Source organism: Carettochelys insculpta, chromosome 2 (assembly GCF_033958435.1).
Source record: "Carettochelys insculpta isolate YL-2023 chromosome 2, ASM3395843v1, whole genome shotgun sequence".
In the NCBI taxonomy this organism is placed as follows: domain Eukaryota; kingdom Metazoa; phylum Chordata; order Testudines; family Carettochelyidae; genus Carettochelys; species Carettochelys insculpta.
Genome location: NC_134138.1, coordinates 198050694 through 198066052, shown reverse-complemented (window position 1 = coordinate 198066052; position 15359 = coordinate 198050694).

Sequence of the window (15359 nt, the reverse complement as noted above, 5' to 3'; positions counted from 1 at the left end):
TGCACCAAGAAAACTAAAAAAAAATTCAATAACAACTTTAGCATGTCATGCTTAGCTTTTCTGAATCACTCATCTCAAGGGGAATTTGGAACTGCAAATATTAGAGGAGCATAATGAGACAATTCACTTGGCTGTCAGTATTTTCTAACCAGACTCTTTCAAATCCATGAACAGAAGGAAGATCTGTTGCTGGAATGAGTGAATAATCAGCAATGATGAATTCACTCAGGGAATGTCACCTTATTTACTGTTCTCTGACTTTTGTGAGCAGTTCAAGAAATCATCAAAATTATTCCCTATTGAAAGTGATTTCTGTAGTTTTTGACAAACATGATCAAGAAGAATGTGTTGTAAATATCCTACACCTGCACTGTGCTACTTAGACAGGTACTAAATTTGCTCACTGATTGCATAAATTATGTAACTAGACAACAAAGAAACAAATTGGCCAAGGTAACAGTTTGAGTAGTCACACTTAAAGTGCAGCCCTACTAAGAGGGCTAGCTTTAAGCCAGTGCAATGCTTAAGTTGTCAAACCAGGAACAAGTCGGGTTCCTGTGATGCACAGGCCACAAGTTGTCCCTTTGCATTGACACCAGTTGCACCCTTCATGACTGTTTGTGCCAGTAAATCTCAAACACATATGCATATGAAAAACCAAACACAAGAAGTCACGAACATGGTGACTTTCACATCTGACTCAGTATTTGGAGCCCATTTTTCCACTTTCTGCTAAATTATCACTTCAACTGCTGCCTCACGGATTATCACGTCGCTGTGAATCAGGACAGAATGGAAAAACAGGTTCTTTGTATCCTGAAGCAAAACACAAGAACCATACATAGACTCTGGACCCGCTTCAGTCCTAGAGCAAATGGTTGTAATTTCATTTTATTTCGCTACCAACTTAGTCAAAAATATCTTACTATTGTCCCCTGATGCTGTGTATGTACTTTGTGTTGATATTCGCACCATAATGTGCTTATGAGTGAATATGCATTGGACAGAAAGCCATAACCTGTGTATCAGGAGTAAAATGTACAAATATCATTATGGTCACATTATGTGTCCTTCTGCATGGGTATGCTGCATGGGGAGAAGGTAACAGGGGCCCTTCTCCTCACCACCTATGTTTACTGGAGATGAGCCATGTCCGATGCACAGGAAATATATGGCAATAGGAAACCACCTCACCAAAGGGCCTGAGGGGTATTTCTAGGCAAAGGCCACATCCTTTCACCTCAACATGAGGATGGCTATGCCGAGGGGCAGAGGGTGCACTTTACATGCATGTAGGATGCGAAATCCCTCCTTCCAACTTTCTTTGATGGTCACAGAGCATTGTACCTTTCAAAATGGGCTGAGTTGCCACTGCTACAAGCTTTAAATACTCACCCCAATTCTTCCTCAACAATCTTCATCCTCTCAGTCCAATGAGGACAGCAGGGACATGAGTCAACCTCTTCTGTGTCCAGGCCCACTGATGGAGAGTGGGATTGGGGGCAGTTGACCAGGCCCTTCTGTAGTGCTGCTGTGCCTCTCCATGCAGCTGTGAGAGAGGCCTAGCGCCACAATAGGATGGCGCTAAAGACTGACTCTCCCAGGCCCTGCCCCTTACACCCTTGGCTACCCTGCTTCTGGGGCACAGAGGCCCCCCTCTCCTCTTGCTCTAAGGCCCATGGTGGCTGTCGTCCTGCTGTCTGTATCTAGTTAGGCCAATCCCTATTTAGATACTATTAATTCAGTTAGCATCTGAAACTGGCCCCTATTGCTCTGCTTCATGAACAGCATGTTTTGTTAGAACAAGGCTACTTGCTAAAACCCACTGTTCATTTAGCTTCAGATGCATGCTCTACGACCTTCCAGGGGACTAGCTGGGGAAAGCAACTCCTCTCACACTACAGAGTGACATCAAACTTTCAGATATTTCAGCATTAACTTCCATGCGTGTGACCAGAGCCATCATTGTACCTGTCAAGAGAAAATACATGTTAGAACTGCAGTGGAGTGTGAAAACTATCCATGGCTGTGACTTTCCTTAATGTGTTACTTCTGCTCTAATCAAATCATGTACCTTAAATGAAATATTGTTGTTACAAAGCCACAGTAATTACTAAGGTTTATGAATGTGTAATTGGTTGATATTAGTTCAGTGGGAATACTTTCAACATTATGGGTATACTTTTAGTGCTAACTTTTTTTTTGCAGGGTTGGGGAGTTGATTAAAGGGGGGTGATTAGAGGTTTAACTTTCAGCAATGATGCGATATTGTCCATTGAGTCCTGCTGCCTCTTTAAGAAAGAAGAACCTTTTTGTTAATGGAAAGCAAAATCAGAAGGAAAGGTGCATGCAAGTAGAAGAGTCAATCCAGTCTGCTCCTACTTGCACCTGTTCCAGGAACCATTAAACATATTGTATGAATATCCAAAAATCCCAAGAGACAAGGAAAATTGCTGTTTACTAAGGCAAGGGGTGATACACAACAGAACCCACATGTGGGCAGGAAAAATGGTATGAGGGATGGGGCAAAATGAACTGAAAAACTGCACTCCAAGCCAGCACATCAGCTGTAAAAGCAGCTTAGACAGTGTCCTGGAACGATGAGGTAAAGGGGCATCCAGCCATTCCCCGTTTCCAGAGGAGGCTGCAAGTCTCAGTTGTCACAGGTGAAAAAGAAACCAGTTGTTGGTTTGCATGTCATCCTTTCACACTGAAAATGTAACTTGCTTTTGGATATAAATGTCGTTACTATGATCCCTGTAAAGTGCCTGCTTCAGAAAAACCCATGGGTCAGCGCAAAGTCTAATAGCACGAAAGGAAGGTCCTCCAAAAGGCAGATTTGAAAAGAAGCCACAAGCTGTTAAGTGCTGGATGAGACACAGCAGAACACACTGTAGGGAGAAGCCTGCATTAATGGGAAAAAGGGCTGCTTGATTTACCAAGCCATAGCTTGAGACATCTGCAGGCATACACTGTGATTATAATTTGTAGAAGCAACTAACATGACTGCATACAGTTGGCAAGTCAAACATGGATCTGATCATATTTGCCATGTTCACCATTTCAATAATAATCTAGGAAAAACACAACATGTCAATTTGCCTACACAGGAGTAATGCATCCCTGTACAGAAGACCCATACAAGGCTTTGCCACCTCTTCAGGAGTTAGGGAAGCCTTAGTGATGTATACCTTTTGCATTGGCACTGGCGAAGCAAGATGTTGGGGAGATGTACACTGGGAGGCAAGAATGAGATTTTGAGGAGTAAAGGGACTTTGAAGTACTGCGGGCACTTCAAAGTGCCTGTGGCGCCACTCATGCCAGCACTTCGAAGTCTGCCACTTCAAAGTTTCTGCTGGGGAAAATTAGCCTAATAAAGTGCTGTGTGTTCACCGCAGCACTTCATGAGTAATCTCCCATGGCCCTGATTACCATGCCCCCTTCGAAGCTGGGGTCAACTGTAGACAAGCCCTTTGAGTAGCAGGGCACAAACAGGCCCCCCTACCAAAAATCTCCCAGTACAGGTGTGTAGGTTACATGCACTTCTGAAGTGGAGCACCCATAGGGACACTACTTAAAGAAGGTCAGTTTCATGAATTAAATGTAACTTGAAATAAAACAGGGGGAAATGAACAGAAATGGGAGACTGCGGCTGCATAGGAACTGATCAGTTTGTGTTTGTTCTCTTTGCACCTCCTTTTTTCCTCTCCTCTTATGTCTTTCTGGGCTATTCCCTCACAAGCAGACTGCTTCCATGAGAGCAGACAGCAGCACTTACATTTCCAGCGGCAGTAGCCATCCCTAACCCCTCCTGCCCCATGTTACAGGGATATCCCTGCACCAGCAGCCACACACCTAAAGGTTGTCTTGCGCATATTAGAGAACAAGTACTGTGTAACCAGATCAATTTAAACCCGTTCTAATTACATTGACGCAAAGCCACTAATATAGACAAATGCACTTCCACTGGCTTAAACTGGGTTTGCAGCAATTTGGCTTAATACAGCAATTTACAAACCATAACGTAGCTCATTAAACAAAATGGGCTTAAAGGTGATTTACAATGGTTCAAGTCCATCTGTACTATGGCATTTGCACCAGTGTAACGAGATTAATTTTAAATTGATTTTGCTACACTGGAGCCACATTCCTAACACAAAGGTCTTAGATTGTCAAATATGGTGACTCGAGTTAATAGCTGCCTAGAAATCAGCTACAGTCAAGTGAGTATGTACTCGGCCTGGCTAAACCATGCTTTGCCTCCCTACCCGTGTTACCATGGCAACATAGCTATTTAGTGGTGGGGGGACCAGACTTGCTGGGCCCCTAGGTAAGATGTGAGGGAGGCCAGCTCAGCACTCCTGGAAGGGCCAGGGATCTTGGGCATAAGGAGGGGGGGGGTCACCCAGCTGTCAGCACCACCCTGTGTATGCAGCCTTTGCCCCCATCCCCTCAGAGCCACCCACTGCCTACTGTGTAGTGCTCTGACAGTGATTTAAAGGAGCCCTGGGCCCCTTGAATAGCCACGCTCTGGGGCAGCTGGCCTCTTTGCCCCTGCTCCCTCTGTTGCCAGGCCTGGTTATTTATATTTACACTAGTTTGATGATTGTGCGAGTACATGTACTGGAGCAAGAGAATCACACACCCACCTTGTCATGTACCTGGATCCTTAACAGAGACTGGTGTCCTCTCTATTGACTTTTGAATCACCCAGCGGAATTCTGGAGCAGTGGTATTCTTCTCTATTCAAGTCTAAAGGCTGATATGAAAAAGAAACTAGAGGAAGGTGATCGGGGTGTGCGAAATTTGGCAGGAATTTTACATAAGGATTGGATGGCATACGACAGGAATAATGCTAGGTTTGCCCTGCAAACTCACTTCCTACTAAACAGAAGCCAACAGGAGGTCAGAGAAATACAGATGGGGAAAGAAAAATGTTCAGGCAAGCACAGGCAGAGATAGGTCCTGTAGGAGTTCTGTGACACCCAGCCCTTGGCCTGGGGGGGGCAGCAATCAAAAAAAAAAAAAAGGGTTATAACACCGTTGCAATACAATCCAGGCCCAGCCCTCAGTTCAGGGCGGGGCAGCAGTTCACACTCATAACACAGTCCCAGCCCAGCCCTCAGTCTAGGGCAGGGCAGCAGTTCACAATAATAATACAGTACAGGCCCAGCCCTCAGTTCACGGTGGGCAGCAGCACAAGGGATTGAGCACAGGCCCAGCCCTCAGTTTGGGGCAGGGCAGCACCACAAGGGTTTGAGCACAGGCCCAGCCCTCATGTCAGGGCAGGCAGCCGCACATGGATCTGAGCACAGGCCCAGCCCTCAGTGTGGGCGGGGCAACAGCACAAAGGTTTGAGCACAGGCCCAGCACAGGCTGGCCCTGTCAAGGAGGGGGTAGGGGGTCGCAGGCCCTCCCACTCCACTGTGACCCGGCCCGGGGCCCTGTGGGTCGGTTACACACGACCATGGCGGTGGGGATCCAGGCCGCAACACACCGCCATGGGTTCGGGAGCATTGTTCCCTGGGCCACTTCCTACCTCTACCTCCACCAGGGGAGGGTCCCAGTCCATCTGGTCAGGGGGTCCCGCGGGGTTGGCCCCCTCCAGGTCGTCCACCTTTGGGGGCTCCGGCCAGTCGCTCATGTCTATGTCATTGGGGTAGTCTGGTGGCGGTAGCACGGTGGGCCTGAGGCGATCCTGGGCCTGCAGGGGTCCACCGGGACTCCGGGGCAGGCCGCTCCTGGGGCCCCGTGGTCGCTCACCCTCGGCGGTCTGGCCGCGTCCGGGGTTTCCTCCAAGGCGGGGGGTCTCCACCGGCGTGAGGGTCCTGGCAGGTCTGGGAAGTCCGGGTAGTCCCCCTGGGGCATCTGGATCCGGGGTTGTTCGGGGCTGCTGGGGGCTTGCTCCTCCGGCCCAGCCAGGCGGCAACAGGCCCTGTGCCCCTGGCGCCGGGGAGCTTGTGCAGGCACCTCCTCCCTACCCAGAGGCCCAGGCTTTAATGGGTCCTGAGCCCTGCCCTTGGCCCTTCTAGCCCTGGGCCCCGGCTCTCTGAGAGGCAGGCCACTGGTGTCCTGACTCCGGGCCCGCCCACCAGGGCCTCTGCGCAGCCTCCTCTGCCTCTGAGTCAGTAGGAGGCCTGCTGCAGGTGCTCCTGCAGGGCTGCTGCTGCCGTGGGACCCCCCTCCCACGGCTGGAAGGTGAGCTACCGGGGGCCGGCCGGCCTTGGCTGCCTGAAGCCCCCGCAGGGCTGCCTTCCCCGCGCCCCCCTTCTGGGGTCAGCCTCCCTCCTGCCTCGGGCAGGCAGGCTCTATCTTTCTCCCCCCCTCTCCTCCACCCCTCCAGCAAGTTCTTTTAGGAACTGCTGAGTGGGTGGAGGGTGGGGGCCTCTTGCCCCCTGCCCTACAGCAAGGGGGCCCCCCCTTTTTCCATCTTTTGGGGGAGAAACTGCTGGCCCCCCATTTGGGCCCACCTTCCATCTAGCAGCTGCTGCATCCTCACCACCTGGAGAGGGTAGGGGGCTCTCTCAAAGCGGCGGTTGGGCTCCCTCCACACAGCCTCCTGTGGAGTGGCTTGGGGAGGGGTGAGTTTGGGCAGGGCCCCTCTCCACCGGGGCTCCAGAGGAGGGGCTGCATAGCCAGGGGTGGGGTGTTAGGCCGTGGCCCCTGCCCCGCCCCTGCAGCCACCCCCTCCCCTACTGCCCCCCCACCCCCAGCTGCCGCTGGGGCCCCCTCCACCTGGGCCCCTCCAATCAGCTGCCCCTTCCTTCTCCCTCTGTCATCTCGAGGCTCTGCAGCAGCTGCTACGGGCCCACCCCTCAGGCGCACGTGGGCACACCCCTCCCCCCATTAACCCCCCCATCCCCCCTAAGTTGGCTGTGCCTCCTCCTTCGCCCCCCCCATGCCCACGCCCCTTCCCCCCCTTTTTTGTTTATTTAAGCACCTGAGCCGAGCCCCCCCCACACCCACCCACACAAACTTTGATTCCCTCCACACCCCAGTGCAGAAACAGGAGACATCTTACCATCTTGTGCTGGGAGTTGTGGCCTTTTTTGTGTCTCCCTTTCCCTGACCTCACTCCCCTTGCTCTGCCCTTCCCCCATCTGACTGGGTCCTCAGCCCGGCCAGTGGGGGAGGGGCAGCCAGGCCTCACTCCTTCCTTCCACTCCACTCTCCTCCGCTCCCCCGCTCTTTCTTAAAGGCCCCCACCCCCAACAAACTTCCCCCATCTTAAAAACCCACCACCATGACCCCCACACCCACTGGAGGGTCATCTGGTGACCCCTCCCTCCCTCTCCCCTCCACTGTCACCCCTCCTATCCCTGAAACGGCGGCCCACTCGTCCAGGGCTGCCCAGAACTCTACCACCATGTCAGCTGAGGGTGCGGGCGCAGGCTCCGGGGCTCCTACTGCCTCCGCCGCAGTGGCGCCCCCTGGCGACCCAGCCCCAAACCCTCCCCCCCAAAAGGGCAGGAAGGGCCAGGGGAAAAGAAGGGGCAAGAGCCCCGCCCGGAAGGCCAAACCTCCCGTGGCAGGGACTCTCCCCCAGGCTGCCCAAACATTCGCCGCAGCCTCCCCTTTTTCCCTTCCCCCTGCTCCCTCCACCACCCCTGGGGGCCCCGACATCTCAGCCCCCAGGTGGTATGCCCAGGCGGCGGCCGCCGCCCCGCACCCTACTCCTTCCGCCTCTGCCGGGACTACCATCCCCAACGGTCGCAGCCCCTTCCCCGCGCTCACCAGGAGGCACGGAGTCCGCTGCCTCCTGGTGGCTGCCTCGCCCCACATGGAGACCTACGTGCGGGCGTTGGCACGGGTGGTGGGGCCCGCGGCCGTGGTGGCGGCCTCCCGGATGTTCGGGAAGATCGTCTTCTTCCTGGTTTCAGAGGCCGCCGCCCAGGAGGCGGTGGAGAGGGGCCTGGCGGTTGGGGGCGTGCACGTGCCCCTGGAGCCGCTGGAAGACCTGGGTGTGCGGGTGGTTTTTTCATCTGTTCCACCCTTCCTTCCCAACTCCGCCCTTCTGCCCTTCCTCACCGCCCTGGGCCGGCCTTTGACGGTCCTGAGTCCCCTCCCCCTAGGCTGTAAAGACCCCGCCCTACGGCATGGGCTCTCCTTCCGCCGGCAGGCCCAGGTCCAACTGCCGCGGGCGGCAGCACAGGGCGGGGTGGCCCAGGAGGGGACTATACTGGTGCCCTATCAAGGGGCCCAGTACCGGGTCTTCTATACCCTGGGGGAGGCCCGGTGCTTTATGTGCCAGGCGGCGGGGCACGTCCGGAGGGATTGCCCCCTGGCCCAGCACGAAGGGGAGCCCGGGACCTCCTCCGACCCGGGGGGCGTCAGCCACGAGATCGGCGGCGTCCCAACCACGACAGGCCCTGGGACCGACCCTCCTCCTCTCGTCCCGGACGGATCCATCGCCGCTCGGGCGTTGGAGGATGCCCAGCCGCATGGTGCCGGGCAAGAAGCAGGCGCTGGCGCCCGAGCGGGCACAAGAGCTGGGCCTGCGGAGGAGAGGGAGGTGGGGCCAGCGGCAGGACCAGAAGAGGGCCTGTCCCCGGGCGGGTCGTCCCTCCCCCTTGCTGCCCCGCCCCCCTCTTACCTCCCTTCCTCCTCGTCGGCTCTGTCCCCTGGCCCCTCCTCCTCTACTGCCCAGCCCGCCTCCTCAGAGGGCTGGGTGCTGGTGGGGGGGAAACGAAAGAAAAAAAGTGCGCGCACCCGGCACCCCACCCTGTCGGAGGACGGGGAGGAGGCACCGCACAAAGCACTAAAAAGAACTGCTAGCCCAGACCCACCTGCCAAACTCCCGGCTACTGATCATCTGCCGGGGGCAACGGGGGCTGCCGCGGCGGCGCCTAAGAAAGGTGACATCCCCTCTGCCCCAGAGCCAGAGCCTGAGGAGGCTGAGAAGGCCTTTTCTGCGCCCATGCCCTCCCCCGACACCCCTCTGGCTGCCACCCAGACTGCCGCTGCGGAGCATCCGGAGGAGGTGAGCCCCGGCCTCGCCCTCCTCTCACAGGAGGTCGAGGCCCTAGGCCTCACACCGGTGGCCCTGGACGTGGACAGCCTCCTACTGGAGGCCTGTGGGCCGTCCATCCACTCACCCCCACCCCCTTCACTCTCCCCCTCCCCATCTATTAGCGACCCCTCAACTACCACCTCCCTCTGCCTTGGGACGTCCCAGGAGGCGACCCCCCACTTAATTAGGGATGACCTCCCCGTGGGAGTCGGCCAGCCCCTGGGCGCTCTGGGGGAAGCAGAGTTTCCCATGTCCCCCGCCTTCGGCCCCGAAACTAAAGACCCCGACACCCACCCCCTCGACCAGTTGGCACCTCCTGCCGAGCATGTCGGCACCTCGCCCCTACCCCCCTCCCCCGCCCCACCATCCAAGGAAGCCCCTCCTCCTGAGACACCTTCTATTCATATCCCCGCCCCTGCTCCCATCTTAGCCCCATCACCTGCCATCATCCCCATACCTTCTCCCAGCCAACGCCCCGCCCCAGAACTTGCAATCCTACCCCCTCCAGACCCTCCTCTCCTTCCACTCCTTCCTTTTCCTCCTCCCCCTCCCCCACTGCCCCCTCTGCCTCCCCCTCATGAACCTTCCCCTCCCCTGATGAGTCTCATCCCCCCTGCCCCCACCCCCAGCCCTCCTCCTCCTACCCCTCCCTTTGATCCCTGCCCACTCATACCTGCCCCCGAGACCGTAATCCCTCGGGAGGCCCCCCTTACATCGCCCTCTCCCAGCACTTCCGGGGCTGCTCTCCCTCTGCCGCCCTCATCCCTCCCAAAACCAGATCCCAGTCCCCACCCCAATCTTTTCTGTGGCCGTGGGGCCCAAAGGAACACAAGGCCGACGGGTACTGGAGACCCCGAGGCCTCAGCACCCCATGCGCTGGTGGGAGAGATGCACCGGTTCTTGGAGGACATTCGTGGCTCCAAGAACAAGGTTGCTCTCGCCCTCCAGCGCTGGGGGGACTTTCATACCATCTTGGAATCCGTGAGGGCCCTTCTCAAGGAGGGCAAGGGGACCGGGAGGAGGGACGCCACGGCTTACCAACGGGCCCGCAGCTTCCGTGACACCCTCGTCACCTTCGGGGTTGGTCACGGTTTGCTGCGTGGCCCCACGGGAACCGTCGGTACTCCCTCTGCCGAGGATCCTCCCCAGCCCTCCAAATGGCGCCGATCATCTTTGCCACTCTAAATGCCAGGGGCTGCGGGTCGGGTCTCCGTAGGTGCCAAGTGCTCTCCTTCCTTCGGGAGCGGGGGTACTCGGTCACCTTCCTACAGGAGACCTACACTACCCCAGCCGCCGAAGCTAAGTGGCTGCTGGAGTGGGGAGACGGGGTCCACTTTAGTCACCTCGCGGCCCACCGGGCTGGGGTGGTGACCCTGTTCTCCCCAGACCTGCAGCCCGAGGTGCTGGGGAGCGTCGAGGTTGTGCCCGGCCGCCTGCTGTATCTCCGGGTGCAGGTGGAGGGGCTGCCTCTCCATCTCATCAATGTCTATGCCCCGACCCTCGGCCCGGAGAGAACACCCTTCTTCCGGCAGGCGGCAGCCTTCCTCGACACCATCGATCCTCGCGAGTGCCTGGTCCTCGGCGGAGATTTCAACTGCACCCTCGAGGAGCGGGACCGCAGGGGGACCGAGCATTGCCAGGCCGCTGCGGGCGTCCTCAGGGAGCTTCTCATCCATCGCTCCCTGGTGGACGTCTGGCGCAGCCACCACCCGGACGAGGACGCTGGTTTTACCTATGTCCGAGTGGTGGGCCATAAATCCGTACACTCCCGGTTGGACCGCATTTACATCTCGCAGCACCATCTCTCCCGGGCCCACGCCTCCAGCGTGCGGCCGGCCCCCTTCTCGGACCACCACCTGGTGGCCGTGAAGGCTTCCCTCTCGCTGGGGAAGCGGGGGTCGGCCTACTGGCATTTCAATAACAGCCTGCTGGAGGACGTGGGCTTCGTGGCGTCCTTCCGGGAGTTCTGGCTGGCCTGGCGCGAGCAACGGCGTGCCTTTCCCTTGGCACGGCGGTGGTGGGATCTGGGAAAGGTGCGCGTGCGGCTCTTCTGCCATGACTATACTCGGGGGGCCAGCCGGCGGTGGGATGCGCTGATAGGGCAGCTGGAATGGGAGGTCCTTGAGCTGGACAGGCGTTTAGCCGCCAGCCCCAGAGATCCATCCCTCTGCGGCACGTACCAGGAGAAGAGGGACGAGCTCAGGGCCCTCGATGACCTCCGGGCACAGGGGGCCTTGGTGAGGTCGCGAATCCAACTCCTCCAGGAGATGGACCACGGCTCCCGCTTCTTCTACGCCCTGGAGAAAAAGAGGGGTGCCAAAAAACACATCCTCTGCCTCCTTGCGGAGGATGGCACCCCTCTTACGGATCCGGTGGAGATGCGCGAGAGGGCTCGCGCCTTCTACGCCACCCTTTTCTCCCTGGATCCGACTGATGCTGACGCCTGCAGGGTGCTCTGGGACCAACTGCTGTCGGTCAGCACGGGCAACCGGGACCGGCTAGAGCTCCCTCTCACTTTGGCCGAGCTCTCGGAAGCCCTCCGCCTCATGCCCACCAATAAATCCCCGGGCATGGACGGGCTGACCGTGGAGTTTTACTGGGTGTTTTGGGACGTCCTCGGCCCAGACCTGCTCAGTGTCTGGGCCGAGGCCTTGCAAAGCGGGGTCCTCCCCCTGTCATGCAGGCGTGCCGTCCTCACCCTGCTGCCCAAGAAGGGGGACCCCCGCGACCTCAGGAACTGGCGTCCCATCTTGCTCCTCAGCATGGACTACAAGATCATTGCTAAAGCCATCTCCCGTCGCTTGGGGTCCGTGCTGCAGGACGTGGTCCACCCCGACCAGACCTACACCGTCCCGGGCCGCACCATCCTCCATAATCTGTCCTTGGTCCGGGATCTCCTAGAGCTTGGGTGTAGGGACGGCCTGTCGTTCGCCCTCCTGTCCTTGGATCAGGAGAAGGCGTTCGACAGGGTGGACCATGGGTATCTCCTGGGCACCCTGCAGGCCTTTGGCTTCAGACCCCGCTTCGTCGGGTTTCTCCGGGTGCTGTACGCTGCCTCGGAATGCATGGTCAAGCTCAACTGGACCCTGACCGCTCCGGTCAGCTTCGGACGGGGAGTACGACAAGGCTGCCCGCTCTCAGGACAGCTCTACGCCCTGGCCATCGAGCCCTTCCTCTGTCTCCTTCGTCGAAGGTTGATGGGGTTGGTGCTTCCAGAGGTAGGGCTGCGGCTGGTCCTGTCAGCGTACGCTGACGCCGACGATGTGCTCCTCGTGGTTCAGGACCCGGGAGACCTGGCGCGTCTGGAGGCTTGCCAAGCCATCTACTCGGCAGCCTCCTCCGCCCGGGTCAACTGGGTCAAGAGCTCTGGCCTGGTGGTCGGGACTGGATGGCAGATGAGCCGCCTCCCACCCGCGCTTCAGGCCATCCGGTGGAGCACGGGTCCGCTGTCCTATCTGGGCGTTTTTCTATCTGCCACGCATCCATCTCCGCCGGAAAACTGGCAGGGTTTAGAGGGCAGGGTCGCTGAGCGGTTACGGAGGTGGGCAGGGCTGCTCCAGTGTCTCTCCCTACGGGGGAGAGCACTGGTGCTGAACCAACTAGTCCTGTCCATGCTCTGGTACCGCCTCAGCACCCTGGTCCCACCCCCGAAGTTCCTGGACCAGCTCCAGAAGTTAATCCTGGAGATTTTCTGGCCAGGACTGCACTGGGTCTCTGCAGGGGTACTCCACCTACCCCCGGAGGAGGGAGGACAGGGCCTGACTTGCATGAGCACTCAGGTCCATGTCTTCCGCCTCCGGGCCCTGCAGGGACTCCTCAACACCAACACCAACAGTGCAGATAGTCCGGCATGGAGTACGCTGGCGCACGCTTTCCTCCGCCGTTACCGAGGGCTCCGATACAACCGGCAGCTCTTTTATTTATCCTGGAGAGACCGTCCGCGAGGCCTCTTGGAGCTGCCGGCCTTCTACCAGGACCTCCTCCACACTTGGCGGCTGCTCGCAGCCTCCAGGTCCTTAGGGGCCACCACGGGGGAAGACCTCCTCAGGCAGCCCCTGCTACACAACCCCCACCTTCGTGTGCAGGCGGCGGAGTCTCCCGAGGTGCACCGGAGGTTGGTCCTAGGTGGAATCACCAGGGTCGGAGACCTCCTGGACTACGACCGGGGAGACTGGATGGAGGCCCCGGCGCTCGCCCAGCGCATGGGGCTCTCCAACGTACGCTCCCCCCGTCGCATACTTGAGGAGGTGAAGGCCGCCCTGCCGCCCACTGCTCATGTCTACCTCGGCCGGGTCCTGCGAGAGGGTGCACCCCGCCCCCCTCTCACTCCTAGCCCTCCAGACCTCTCCGTGGGCCCCTGGCTTCACGATCCTGCCCGCCCCGCTCCCCTCCACCACCTCAGCCGGCTGCATACCTTGCAGCCGGTCCCCTTCCGAACCGCGCCTAGACATCTTCTGTACGCGCTCGTGCTTCACACGCTCCACTTCCCCACCCTCGTGTCCCGCCCCGACCACAAGTGGCGGGACCTCTTGCCGCCATCGGAGGGTGGGGAGCCCCGGTGGGCCAGCCTCTATTCCACCCTGGTCCCACGGCCCACCGGGGACATCAGCTGGAGAATCCTCCATGGAGCGGTGAGCACGGGCGTGTACCTGGCGCGGTTCACCCCCATCCCAGAGACCTGCACCTTCTGCGGCATGAGGGAGAACCTGGCGCATATCTACGTTGAGTGCGCCAGGCTGCAGCCCCTCTTCCGGCTCCTCCAGAACCTCCTCTTGAGGTTCTGGCTGCACTTTTACCCGCACCTCCTTATCTTGTCACACCCCATCCGCGGCCCCACAAAGTCGCGGGACCTCCTCGTCTGCCTCCTCCTGGCCATGGCCAAAATGGCCATCTACAAAACCAGGGAGAGGAGGCTGGCAGAGGGGGCGACCTGCGACTGTGGGGCCTACCTCCGTTCCTCCCTTCGCTCACGAATCCAAGCAGAGTTCCTCTGGGCGGCTTCCACCAACTCCCTGGATACCTTCGAGGAGCGGTGGGCGCTGTCTGGGGTCCTCTGCTCGGTATCCCCTTCTGGCTCCCTCATTCTAAACCTTTGACCCTCACTCCCGTCCCTGTTTTTCCCTTTGTTGTCCCCCGTATTCATTTGGTGACTGGGTGTTTTTAGTGGGCCCCCCCTCACTGTGAGAGGGGCCTTTTAGCTGTGGGCAGGCTATGCCTGCCCACGCCCCCCCCAGTAACTCCAATATGAGCAGGAGGCCATACTGACTCACTACAGGTCCGAAGACCTTGTGACTTACAGGGTGTCAGCTTCTAGACTCATTTTAAAGTAAATTTAATGCTGTAAGAGAAGCTCTATACCCTAACTTGGGATTATTACTTCTGGAGCTCAGTGGAGGACCATGACGCATGAAGAAATCAGTGCCGATCATAATGCTTCGTGCTTTTTAGCACTTTGCCAGCGCTAACTAATTAGTCTTCCCACAATCCTTAGGAGGTGAGTGTGAAAGTATTATTGTCCTTATTTTACAGGGGGAAAGAGGAGACAGAAAAGTTCCATAACTTACTCAAAGCCAGTGCTTCAGCTTCAGAATTAGAGCTATAATTATTCTTTACTGGGGGTGTTTTCCATGTCTACAATGTTCTTGGCACTTTAGAGACACAGTCTACATCAAAGAGATTGCAATCTATGGCTGTATTTATTCAATGGACTCAGTGTGAGATCCGGATCCACTTGAAGCTGGGGCCTACATAAGACAGGACTCAAGCAGACACAAAGAGGTATGCAGCAGAAAGTGAGGCCAATGGTTACAAATACAAGATGATACTGTTGCTCTAAGAGCTGTACGTGCATCTTGGAGGTTATCTCACATTGTTGGGAGCTGGATGGTTTTAGTATACTTTAGTTTTTCTTTATGTTATTTCAAAGTATAGTTTGACTTGGGCATGAGAAGTTGAGGATGGAGCGTAAGACAGAGAATGGTGGCGGAGTGGATGAAAGACTTACAATAGTGGTGAAGGAGAGGAGAAATATCTGGCAGGAAAGAAAAGGAAACTGAGCATTTCCCTTCTTATAGCCCAATGCTTATTCCTCCAGATCTGATTACCTCTTGCAAAGTGCCCAAGAAGTGAACATCTGGTTATTTATTGAAATAAAAATAAAAAACAACAAGTCACATAGAAGTCAAGAAAACCACAGTTTTGCTAACTACACATCTTCAAACATCATTAGTCAGGCTCACAAAAAGCATGTCTGTTAAGGAAACAAGAATTATCATGAGACTCATGACAATATTGTGATAGTTGACAACACTGAAACTGGTCTTAAGAATGTAGAATGGAAGCTGTAAAA